The 13,365-nt window shown below is 46.2% G+C and overlaps 1 protein-coding gene across 3 annotated transcripts in view; it reads left to right on the forward strand.

The window, feature by feature from the left end:
• Positions 1 to 13,365, forward strand: part of TBXAS1 (thromboxane A synthase 1) — a 161,855-nt gene that overhangs the window by 53,963 nt on the left and 94,527 nt on the right. The gene's annotated exons all lie outside the window — the stretch shown is intronic.

A 13,365-nucleotide genomic window follows, 5' to 3' on the forward strand; every position in this document is an offset into this window, starting at 1 on the left:
AAATTCTAGCTCTCACTCTCTTATCTGCTACTTGTTAGTTTGATGGATTTAAGCCAATCTCTTCTACTCTCGAAGCCCCAGATTTCTCAAAATAAAATGAGGGATGTGGACTATATCAGTGACTCTGACCCTTTAATTTTGGGCCCTGGTGAATAATATATTTTGCATGGTGATCCAGGACACACACACACCTGAAATAAAAGTCTTACAAAAGAACATCTTATTTACTATAAGAGGCACATTGACCTATTCTATTCTATTATTTCATGAAAAACAAAGCAAAACAAATACAAGCTGGTCACGACTCACTAAATCGGTTTTATAACCACTAGTAAGTCAAGATGAGCAATTTGAAAAGCAAAGGGCCAGATGATACCTGAAACCCTTGCCAGCTCTAAATGAGGTGGCTACAAACCAATGGCTCAACCCCAACAGTCTGCACTAGAAAATTTTTATAAGCCCCTGCTTTTATGGTGGTTTAAGACTCTGAGAGATCTCTGACAAAATCTAGCAGAAGTAGAATAGAAGCTGAAACCATTCCTCCAGAGGAGGGGCTTTTGCCCCTGACTGCAGAACCAGAGCTAGCACGCGATGCCACACAGCATCTTATTGCTGCTGCTTTAAAAATCGCAAATTCAGGCATTATTACAATGATTTCCCAATCTTAACCCAGAATCTTTCAAGCTAAAAAGTTTAACAAAGGGCTGCCTGGGTGGCTCAATGGTTGAGCATCTGCCTTGGCTCAGGACGTGATCCTGGGGTCCTGGGATCAAGTCCCATATCAGGCTCCCTGCATGGAGCCTGTTTCTCCCTCTTCCTGTGTCTCTTCCTCTCTGTGTGTGTCTCTCATGAATAAATAAATAAAATCTTCTTTTAAAAAAGCTTAACAAAATATAGGGGTTGACAATTTAAAACATCTCTCTGTAAGATTTTTGCACTGAGTGAGTGTAAATATCTAAGTAATTCATGTGAATATCCTGTCTCAGCTAGGTTTGGCCCTCATTGCTTACTTCTGGGAGATAGGACAGCAGAGGGAATGGCCTAGAAACTGGAAGTAGCCCCATTCACTGGGGGTGGCCAGGTATGGAAAACTGACCAGGCTATGGGTGCTGACCAGAGCAGCTTCCAGCTGGTGAGCAAAGCACAGTGTTTAAAGGGTAAGAAATTGGCAGCTCCCCATTCTGGCAAACACTGGCCAATGTGAACGGTCCAGGAGAAAGCTGCCCACAGAGAAGGTGTCAGCTGGATAACAATCAGACATCCAGAAAAGCAGGACTCAAGAAGGCACGTCAGTGGACAATAGGGCCCCAAAACAGGGTGTTCCAGGCCCTGAGAAAGGGGTAGGGGGAGAGACCTGAGAACAAATCACACACAGGCACTCAATCCTAAGACTTGGGAGCATGATGTGAGGTGCAGAATGCAGAAACCAGACCCTATCCTTGTTATCAGCTGGGGACAAGAGATCTATCCTGGCTGCAACAGATCAAGGCTGAGGACAGGACGTTGGGGACAGGCTGGGACTGCAGGTGGGGGATGAGCACTTGGCTGGGAAGAGTGGAGGGTTCAGAGGCAGGGAAGTCAGCCTCAGATTTTCAGTTTTACACTCCTCGATATGCGTTCCCCAAATCTACCACTAGAGCAGGTTCAAGGTGGAAGGGAGCTCATTCTCCATCAGTGACAACCACGTATGGCATCAATAACTTCTATATCCCCAAGGTGACAGCCCTGCACAAATGTGCCCCCGAACAATAGAACATCTCAAATTAAAATTGCATAAAAGCTCTATTTCCAGCTAATATTTTCAAATAATAAATTCCATATTTAATTGAATTGTACCTGCAACAAATCCAAGTTGTTCAACCCAAAATGCAAAAGAGAATTATATAACCTAGTCATGAATCACTGTGGCATTTGCCAAGGCATTCTCCCATCTGGAAGCAGGTCCAGATAACACATGGCATTACGCAGACATCTTGTCGAGAACTCTTTTGCTCAGATACTCTCAAAAATTGCACACACTTACCCAATTCTTACGGCTCTCAACCCTAATTAATTGAGAATGCAAATAGCATTCGTAGTCTTTCCAAAAAGAAGAATGACAAACCCTCTTTGATTTCATGATTTTAAAAAAGCCATTACTGAACTCGAAGGAGCAACTAATTCTCAATTTACACAGAGCTTAAAGTTCCTCTTCATCCCGATTTTGGGAGCGGAGAAACTTTTTTCAAGTTCTTGGAACCCTTAAAGGATTAACAAAGAAAACCATTTTAAATCTTTGTTACTCACATAGGGCAGAAGGCAAAGGCATCTAGATGTCTACACCAAATTAACTCTAGATATATAGTATAAACTTTCAAACAAAAAAAAAAATCACTTATCACACAAATTTGAAATTCTACTAAATTTTGCATTATCAAATTTATCTTTAAAATGAAGCATATAGGGGCACCTGGTTGACGCAGTTGGTTAAGCAGCCAACTCTGTATTTTGGCTCCCATGATGATCTCATGGGTGGTGGGATCGAGCCCCGAGTCAGGCTCCATACTCAGCGTGGGGGGGCGGGGAGTTCTGCGTGAAGATTCCCTCCCTCCTACCCCTCCCCCCACTCACACTCACATGCTCTCTTTTGATAAATACATAAAATCTTTATTGAAAAATAAAATAGGGGCACCTGGGTGGCTCAGCGGTTGAGTATCTGCCTTTGGCTCAGGGCGTGATCCCAGTATGGGGATCAAGTCCTGCATCAGGCTCCCTGTGAGGAGCTGCTTTTCCCTCTGCCTGTGTCTCTGCCTCTCTCTGTGTATCTCTCATGAATAAATAAGTAGAATCTTTTAAAAATATATATAAAATAAATAAATAAAATAAAATAGGCCATATTCTCTTTCTTCCTCAGGACCCTTCAATTTTCTAGATTTTGGGTTATTTACTGTGCATTCCAATTACTCCTGGTCAGACTTGTGCGTGACACTTCCGCAGCTGTGCACATGAGGTAATTCCTAGTAAGGGACTGCCAGGATTTACGAGCCTGCATGCCTGGGGCAGATCATGGCAACTTAATTACTAAAATAAGTTCCTTGATTATTGTTTGCATCTCAAGACCATGCTCCTCACAACTTCTCCCCCATCACACCCCCAAACTGCAAGAATTTTGTGACCTACTATACGAAATTTTCCACTTGGAGTGAGGCTTTCAGTGTATTGGCCTACTGATGAAGGCCTGATTCTCTGACATGCTCTCCAGGCTCCCCACATGAACCACTAGGGAGGCACTATTAGCAAATGATGCTATGTTGGCCTCTGTCTAAAGAGGAACTCATAACCTATGTCCTAGGCCTTTGGCTGATGGATGACCCATCACCACATGGTAGGTGGACATGGTGGACATGGTGAGGGTGGTCTTTTGTGTTACAACACCTACCAGCACCTCTTGATACTACTCAGGCTACAGGGAAAGTGGACATCCAGGTATTAACCAAGACTTCTGCCCTCCCAACAGGACCCCCCTGGGGAAGGATATCCAGGTCCCATCAGGGTCATCCCCCTCCATCTTTTGCATTGCTAATGCAGTGTCCGGTGCATATTAATCACCAGAGAGGCCATTCCACTTTCCTTTAAAGGGTATCCCCAACTCTCCAAGTTCTCTTCTTAGATTCATGGGCAGACCAAGGGATGGTTTTGCCTTTTGACTGACATGGCCACTGGATCCTTCCCAAAGACTCCACCTAAAGATTCTCACCTGCTTTCCCAAAGTCTTAGATGTCTCTGCTAGAGCTTGGGTCCCTCAGGCCATCCCAGTTCTTTGTCCCCCTTAGCCTGGGAACCCACTATGATGCTATCTCCTGAGTGGACACTTAACATCCTGAGGTCTGCCCTCCTCCAAATCCATACTTGTTATTGAGCACTGTGGGCTTCAGTGTCTGAGACTCCACAACTGATACCCACAGAAGAAAGATTTCATCTAAGTAGGTGGAATGGGTGGTGGTAAAATACAACATAAAACACCATCTGAATCCTTTTTAAGTGTACAGTTCAGCAGCATTAAGTGTATTCACACTGTTGTGCAAATATCTCCACCACTCATCTCCAGAACTCTTTTCATCTTGAAAAACAAACTCTATATCCCTTAAACAAAAACTTCCCATTCCCCCTTTCCTCTAGCCCCTGGCAACCATCATTTACTTCCTGGACATTATGCTAGGTGAAATAAGTCTGTCACAAAAGGACAAATATGGTATGATTCCACTTATCTGAGGTTCTTAGAGCAGTCAAAATCATAAAGCCACCACAACAAAAAAAGCCCTCCAGCCAAATGTCCATGTCATCCTCAACACCTGGATCTGACCAGGCATCAGGGGACCCTTAAGTCCCACAGCCACGGGTTGTGGAGGCAGGAGAGCCCATTCCACCTACTTCATCTGTCTGTGGACACTTGGGCTGCTTCTGCCTTTTGACTATTGTGAACAATGCAGCAATGAATATGGGTGCACAAGTAGCTCTTCGGGACCTCACTTTCAGTTCTCTTGGGGATATATCCAGAAGCAGGACTTCTGGATCATTTGGTACTTCTCTTTTTACTTTTTTGAGGCACTGCCCTACTCTTTTCCATGGCAACTGCATCATTTTACATTTGGAGAATGTAACAATGCTTTACTATTCCCTCTGACCGTTGGCTACATGACCATTACTTCTTGCCTTCAAACCTTGAGAGTGAACTCCAGGCGAAACTTAAACTTTCTCCTTGTGCTCCGGAATCCAACTGTTCAATGTGAACCACACATTTCTAATTGGAATGCATGGCCTCAGTCATCTTGCCCCGACTTCCTGTTGACTATAGGCCAGCGAGCACATTCCTTACCAGACTAGCCCTGTTATCAACAAATGCTTGAACTGCACCATAAATTCAGTTCGTTTTAATAAATTCCCAGTAGTCCCCTCCCAGAGCCCCTTCTCCTCTTATCTCACTCTCTGCCAAACTCTTTACAATTTATGTGTTTGCTTTTCAATTCTGCTTTCAGCCCCTCCAAGTTTCCTCCTTCCTGCTAGGTCACTGTAGCCTTTATGTCTCGTATAAATTTAGTCCTCTGTGTCTGGGACTCTGGTTGATTTCTCCTTTCTCCATCATAGGGCCACTCCTCCTCACCTGGGCACTGGCCCTTCACTATCTGGCCTTCCCACCTTAAGGAACTTGTCAAGATCTTGCAATTTGGTGGTCTTGCAATTTGTAGCTTGTTACTTTTCCTTCCCTGTGTTTCTCAGCTATGTCACAGGCATGCATTCAGCTTTGTGATGATTGGCTGGAGGAGGCACACTGAAAGCCCCCCGCTCCATCCTCACAGCATCTGCACTGATGTGCACTTGCAGAGAGAGGCTGGAGGGCTTCACAGCCAGTCATGCCAAGGAGGGATGGCAGGTGGCCCCTGGAGAAGAGTGCACTCAGGTGCGTCGGCCTGTGAGGAGGTTGCAGGGGATTTTGGCTGAGATAGAGATAGGGAGAGAGTACCAGCCGAGGGTGTGCTAGACAAATGTGATCTTGGGGGCTGTGATAGAGAGCATGACCTTGGCAATGCAGGGGAGGAGTCAGACCCAGCCGTGGTGCTAAGGAAGTGGCTTACTGGAAGGAAGTTGTGCAGATGCCAGCGTAGAGAAGCACAAGGCCAGGGGTGAGTGGTGGGAGGGGGCCAGAGGAGGAGGGAGATTATAAACAGACAAACAATCCTTCTAATGGCCCAGGGGAGGAATGATAACGATTTGGCCCATCAGAAATGTGAGATCTACAGGAGAAGGAGAATTTTATACAGGAAACGTCCCGCAGCGTCCGACACGAACATTCGCCCATCATCAGGAAAGAAGACACGCATCAACCCTCACTGCTGAATGCCGGCTTTGAGTTCTGGAGGGAAAATGATCATTGCCTACAGTCAGAGGAGGGGAGGATGGCAGAGGGCAGCTCCGTGTTTGCTGCCATCAGTCACAGCTACGGATGAGCCACGGGATCCCCAGTGACTTTAGGGGCAAAGCACCCTAAGGATCACGGAGCTGCATTAGGAAGGCCACGGGAGGGTGCGAATCCCAGAACATGCTCAGAATCTGGAGTCTTCGGCCTCCCCTCCTTCCACAGTCTAGCATCGCTGTTTCCCACAGAGAGTCCTTTGGACCATTTCCATGGACTATAATAATTGTCACGTGGAAAATAAAAAAAAGGGGGGGTTCTCCTTGGTCAAACGCTGCAAAACGCCAGGTCGGTCGAAGGAACACAGGTCTCTTTACCGTGGGACTTCTCAGAGGCTTTCGTGTAATAATGTACTTGGAACATCTCCAAGTGACACATTTGGTATGCAGGGTTTATTTGACCACAGAACTTTCTTTGTTGTTGTTTTCCAGAATGTCTCTTGGGACTAGAATATGGAGAACTGGCTTTGAGAGAAAACACTGATCTAATAAATAGCCTTTTACTCCCAGCTATTCCACATGAAACAGAGCCATTGATGAGAACAGCTTACTTCACCATTGACGAATTATCAGGGTTGCAACCAGTAATTCCTAATTACCTCCACTTCAAGATTTTCTCTGTCTCTGTCTCTCTGTGTGCGTGTTTGTGTTCATTCTGAGACACTGTGGAGAACAAGAAACACGGTGCCATGCGTTTTGCATGTTTATTCATTCCCTTTTATCCTCATACCTTTCTTTCATTCCCTTCCTCTCCCCAACAGACAACCATTCCATTGTCCTTAACATGTATTTTTTTGGGCACACGTTCTTGCAAACTGTGTGTTTGTGTGTATTGTCTGTAGCTCATATCAATGGCAGTGTCCTCATTCCCTGCTTTGGTTTTTTCACTTGGTGCCATGCTTTGCAGACTGTCACATCACTGGGCTCCCATAGAGCGTGTGGCCTCCATCCATCCTGCCTGTCCCCTCTCCCCCCAGAGGGGACACCTGATGGCCTCCAGCAAGCAATGCTGCAGTGGGACTCCTTTTATGCTTTATGGACTTGTGTGTGCATTCTATGGGTATATATCTTGCTTTTATGACTCTAAGAGACATGTATCTTTATTCCCTGGGGCCACTTACATAGTAAATACCAATCCATAACTGTTTTCTGGTATCTGGATCACAATACCTCATGTAACCATCCCAACAACCCTGCAAGTTTGGCTGGGCTGACTGCATTATCCTCAATTTATATGGAAACATATATGACAATTTATATGGAAACATATATGACCAACATATATGTGGTTGGCAAGAGGTGAGTGCAGGGCTGTGCAAGTTCTCCTTTTAAATTTTTTTTTTTTTAATTTTGAGTAGGCTCCACACCCAGCGTGGGGCTTGAACTTACAACCCTGAGATTAAGAGTTGTATGCTCCTCAGACTGAGCCAGCCAGGCGATCCCTGGTTCTCCTTATTAATCCAAAGGCTTTTCTGTTCCAGTCTCCTATTGTCGTTCCTTGGCTGTCAAATCTCCTGCCTTAGGACATTGGCCCTAATGCCAGGTCACATCATTATTTGTTTACTGCCCTGCTCTCTTGCCAGAATGCCAGCTCTATGAGGACACAAAGTCTGTCTCTGCTTTTCTGGGATATTCCCAGTGCCCACAACAGTGCCTGACACAGAAAAGGTACCCAGGAAGTATTTATTGAATGACTAAAGAAATCACCCCTGAGCATGTGTCTTTCAGGACAAAAACCTCAACAGGAAAGTCTTGTTATTTTGCTGATTTGGGTAATTAGTATTATTTCCTTGGGACATAATGAAAGGAATTAGGGGGGAAATCTCTCATATTAAAATCAAGGTTTTGGGTAGAGGGGTCTATAACCCTGCCCCATCAGTGACTATGCTTCAATTCAGTTGTGAGCCCATAAAAGTACAAAATTGATTCACTGCCATGTCAGGCCATCTTGGGGTCCATGGGATAAACAGATAAGGGGAAGGTAGTGCTCTCATGACACACTCACAGGGCTCCCCTCACTAAGGTCATTCATCGGTCTCTTATGGGGTTACTAACCCTTGGGGGGTCCACCTAGGGAGCCAGAGAGAGCACTGGATTGCAAGCCAGATCTGGGTTCTGGTCTTAGCTTGGATGTTCCCAGCCATCGGACTAGACCGAGTGACTTAACCATCATCCCCAACCTTTAAAAACACGTGAGTGCCTGCCTCTTCCCAGATCTGACATGAGAATCAAAGGTGCACGATAATTCATGCAGCCTGCCAAGGAGCAAGGGTGATTCCTCTGCTCCTCAGGTCAGTTTCTGAAAGGTCTTCTTAAACGATCTGGGGCCCCGGGGAGAGTGCCAACTTCAGGAGCCGTCCCCAGCCAGGTGTGGGGTGATCGTCACTCCCTCCTGCTGCACGTCCTCAGGAAAGCTGGGCAGGAACGCCTCTGGCCTTTTGCACCTCTCGGAGAACCCCTGCCCCCCTTCTCCTGGCCTTGGCAAGTGTCCAGGTGGTGCCCACTGGTCACCTCACCTCTTGGGGCCTTTATTTTCGTAGCCAAGCAATGAGGGTAGATGTTGGGGTAGAATGGAGTTTCTTTCTCTAAACCATTATGATCTAGACTTTAATTTTTTTTCTCCTGCCCTTGTTTCTCCCCTGCTATGTCTGAAATCCTTCTGCCACTGAATTCTCCTTTCTTTGGAGTCACACACCTGCTCTGATACCTAGCTCAGGACCGAGCACGTGTCTCCCTGACACTGGGGCTCCTCCTTGACCTCATTGTCTTTTTTAGAACTGACTCTAGCTTTTGTGAAGCCCCACTATTCATATTCGGAGTCCACATGGCATTCGGAGAGAGGAGATTTTGCTACAGAGTCTCACACAAATATATGCCCTGCACGTACTCTCTGCAACAGGACACACAGCCACCAGAACACACACACACGGTCCCCTCCGGCGCCCAGGAATCTACATGCCTGGGCATCACTGTGTGGGCGCAAATATTCAGGGACAGCCAAATGACTATTTTAATGTTTCTTTGTCCCTGCAGTGCCATCTAACTATTTATTTAGTAGCTTGATGCTGTTTGCATCAACAACTTTGCCTTATAGGCTGTTCTTCACGTTTATGATTCTTACTGTGAAAAAAATTGCTTGCCTAACATCTGTTCTGAATTTGTTTTTTCTTTATTTTTATTTATCTATTCCCTATTGAATTAAATTTGCACCAAGGACAGTAACTTGAATTGGACTCCTCAGTGTCCTTCAGGATTTCTATACACTTCAATACATCTCTTAATTACTCTTTTTTTATTGTTATGAGCTAGACATATATACCCATGCTCACATAGGCAGATTGGTTTGTAGCTTACCTCTGCCTGTCCCCCTCTGGGGAATAAGTTTTATTAACTGAATAAATTAAATGGGCGGGTATATTCAATAGAGTAGAGAGGTTTATCGTTATAGGTTTGTTTCAGATAATTTTCCCTGTGCTGCCCAGCTCCCTTTTTTCTGCCATAGCTCTGTTCCGGAGAAAGCTTGACTGTAGCTTGACAGTCACAACTCACCAGGACTGGAAGGGCCACTTGATCTTACAGATGAAGAAGCTGAGGGTCAGGGCAGAGGCTTCCTGCCCCAGAGCCAGACACTCAGGACAAGTAGGGTACAGCCTGAACCTGAGTCTCCTGGCTGCCAGGCCTGGGGTTGTTCCTAGGCAACATGAAGCCTCCTGGTGGACCCTGCCACCACCCACACACTGTGCCATTGCCGTGGACTTGGGCCCCTCACAAGCACGCATTTGCATGTTTTTCATGGGTGTGGCTGGCACGAGTTGGGTGAGGGATGTGCAAGAGATGGCATGCTGGCAGGGTGGGTCATTGGCAGGCCTGGCACTCGTGGACTCCCCTGGGAGCACTGTGGTTCTCTGGCTTCTTCCAAGCTGGCTTGTGTGAACTCAGCCTGGAGTCCTCATTCATCCCCTACTGTTACCACCAGAAACCCACCCTAGGACCAACAAAGCATATTCCTGGCAGTAGCCAAGAAGGTCCCTAAAAAAGGGTGGTGAAACCTGCTTTTCTACTTGATAACCTGGGAAATCTACCAGGTTTAGGGACTGTGACTCCAAGACTCAAGGGACTAGCTCAAAGTCACAACATTCTAACTCCTGATGCAATGCTCTTTCTGCCACCAGTTCTTAGCTCATCCTCGGAGGGGCATTCCCTTCTCCCCTTCTTTGTGACCTTTCCGACACTCCTTTCAGGGTCTGGGTCCCTTTCTTCTGATGGCACAAAGACAGAGGGGACAATTTCTCCCATGTCTGGAAGAATTCACTGCTGACTCCACCTCAGGCATTGTCCACCCAACAGATGTTTTGGTCTTGGCTATCTGTGTAGCACCGAGCTGATGGCAATAGGGAGACCATCCATCCCTTACACTCACCCGCCCACACACACCAACACCCACACCTACCCACACCCCCCCACACACAGTATCACTCATTTCTTGTTTCCTAAAGAAACATGGCATCTAATTCAGAAGAAAAACGTGGCCATGGGCCAAGTTACGCAAGAATGCCAGGTAGTAAGTGACTGAATACGTGATTAACCAGACAACCTGAAGCCATGACTTGGGTAAGAATCATGGGCCAGTGAAGGCAGATGCTTCCTGGAGGAGGCAGTACTTGAGCTTGATCTTGAGGAGCAATAACAGGGAGATGAGGATGACGAAGGAAGAGTCCTACCCAATAAGAACAGTTAGAGAAAGACCTTGGGGCAAAAATGGTTGGAGTAAGAGAAGTTGACCATCTGGACATGGGAACAAAGATGGGGCAGTGACCTCGTCCACATTGACCTATGACCCTGAAATGAGATTAGAGGCTCTCTGCTGACTTCACTCTCCGTGGCTGGACAAGTCTTCCCCTAAAGGGGGATCTGAGAAGCTCTTCTCAGTGTCACTACATTACAGAATGTCTGATTCAAATGCAATCTTTGGCAGAGCCATTGAGTTGGAGTGGGGAGGTGATCTAAGAATTCTGCATCCTCAGCTGTCCCCCAGGTATCTGTGCAGAGCCAGAACTGAGATCACGGTGACAGCCACAAAGGTAGACACACAGATGAAGAAGCCAGTAGAGCAGCCCTGCAGATGGACACCTCTTCCATAGCTGTAGAAGAGAAATAGGAAGAGTGGGCCACAGGTTTTAGAAGGAACAGGGACCAGGTGTCTTTTGGAATGCAGGATAAAGGTGAATAAAGAAAAATAAGATCCTGAGGTTTCAAGTCTGGCTTCAAATCAGCTGGCCTCAGGGTTTGGGAAGTCAGGAGGATACGAAGTGATTTCCCAGAACAAGAGAGGCAGATTCAGAACCATTCCGCCATTTATTCCTATGTATGAGGTGCTCTGCTAGCTTCTCAGAGATGCGAGGGAAAAAAGAATAAGGCTTTATGCTCAAAGAATTCATAGTAGTAAGGAGCTCATTGATCAATAAAACAGAATGAGATACAAATCCATGGAGGAGTGGACCAGATGCTATAGAAACTGCAAGGCTCCACAGAAGATGGGACAGGTGACTCAACTATCAGAAAGGGTTTTCCAAACTAACAAGATGGAGCCCAGGAAAATTGCGTGTGAAAGAATGGGGCATGGAGATACACTGCAAATTTGTGGGAACAGAGATAACCCTTTTTATAGCAACTGTATGTGGCTGTGGTTCCCAAACTATGTGCTAAGGCAACCCAGGGTGCCCCGGTGAATTAACTGGGGCTTCCTGGGACATTTTAAATATTCATGAGGAACACAGTGACATCTGTTGGTCACTGTGAGAAGTACTTCCAATTTATGTGGATTCCTTATTCCAATATCAACTAAGTTGTTAGAACACGAATAACTATTGAGTTGTTTGGGCTGTTGGGTACTCCTTTGGCTTTGGGGGTGGGCGGGCTGTGAAAAGCTCCTGAGTCACTAAGGGTGCCATGAATTGAGAAAGTTTGGGGACCTTGGTGGAAGGAAATAGGCAGAGAAAGAGGTTATGGCTCCTGCAGGGCCCCTTGTGACAGGCCAGGAAGCTTGGACTTGTTACTTCAAACAATGGAGAGACAACATAGGCAACTTCTGCTTTCAAAGGTAGACTTGGCTTGGAGGGAGGAGTTGGTTTGGAGGTAGAGCCCATTGGGGGCTACCGCAGTGGTCCTCATGAGAGAGGCATTAGAGGTTGGCACTGGAATACCCATTATGGAACTCCTACTGCATGCCCACAACTATAGTCAGGGCTAGACACCAAAGATAAATAAAATAAGGTCCCTTTGTTCAAAGGGAAACAAGTGGAAAGTGGAGAACCACTAGCAGTTACCCAGGCAGGAAAACAAGAAGCAGGGCTACTGTTCCAGGAAAGTGGAAGGAACAGCATGTGCAAAGGTGTGAAGGTGAGGGATGATGGAGAGTTTAGGTGAATCAGGGTGGTCATCTGTCCTGGCTCTTGGGGTGACTGAGAATAGGGAGGGACAAGGCTGAAGAACAGGCAGGGGCCAGGTTGTGAGGGATGCTGTTGTCCATGCTGAAGACTCCCAGAGGCCTTGATGGTGACCAACCACTGAAGGGTTTTAAATAAAGGAGCAGTACAATTAGATTTGCGTTTTACAAAGTCCTAGGTGGATAACTGAGTCAGGATCCATGTGTAGACAAGCAGCAGGTTTATCTAAACTTTACTGGGTGCAAAACATTCTCATGTTTCTCATCCGATCCCCATAGTAGGCCTCTTTTATTTAAGACCCTGGCTTGGGAATGCTGTGGTTTGCTCAAGGTGACACAGCTGTTAAATCACAGGGCAGAGCCTTGAACCAAGTCTCCGCAGCTGCACCCCTGCCAACCCCCACCCTGACTCTTGAAGGGCCAATCCAGTGAGACATGCCCCCACTTTTTGTGTTTTTCTTATTACAAAAGTCACACACACTCATTATAAAATACTGGGACATTAAAGAAATACACAACGTGAGAAGTAAATACCCCCATAACTTCCTGCAAATATATCTCCTTCTAGACTTTTTCCAGGGATATTATTAACGTGCCCTAGCATAGTGCCTGACACAGAGTATGTGCTCAATAGATGCTTGATGAATGAACTAATAGTCAGTTCAGCTATTATTCACTGACACAACTATATGTACTATTTTACAATGTCCTTTTCTGCTCAGCTGTGTAGCCTGGGCATCCTCTCGCGTTGGTTCCTGTAGGTGCCTCCGATGAACAGCCCAGAGGGCTTGACCGGCCCTTCTGGAACAGGGCCAGGCAGCCCAGAGGCCAGTACTAGCAGGCTACCCTGCCTCAGTGCCTCGAAGGCAATCATCCACTATCTTGATTGAACTGACTGATCAGTTTAAAACAAACAAACAAACAAAGGAAACCAAAACCAAAAAACCCTGCTAATTAAACAGGTGGGTTTT

Source organism: Canis lupus, chromosome 15 (genome assembly GCF_048164855.1).
Source record: "Canis lupus baileyi chromosome 15, mCanLup2.hap1, whole genome shotgun sequence".
Lineage (NCBI taxonomy): Eukaryota > Metazoa > Chordata > Mammalia > Carnivora > Canidae > Canis > Canis lupus.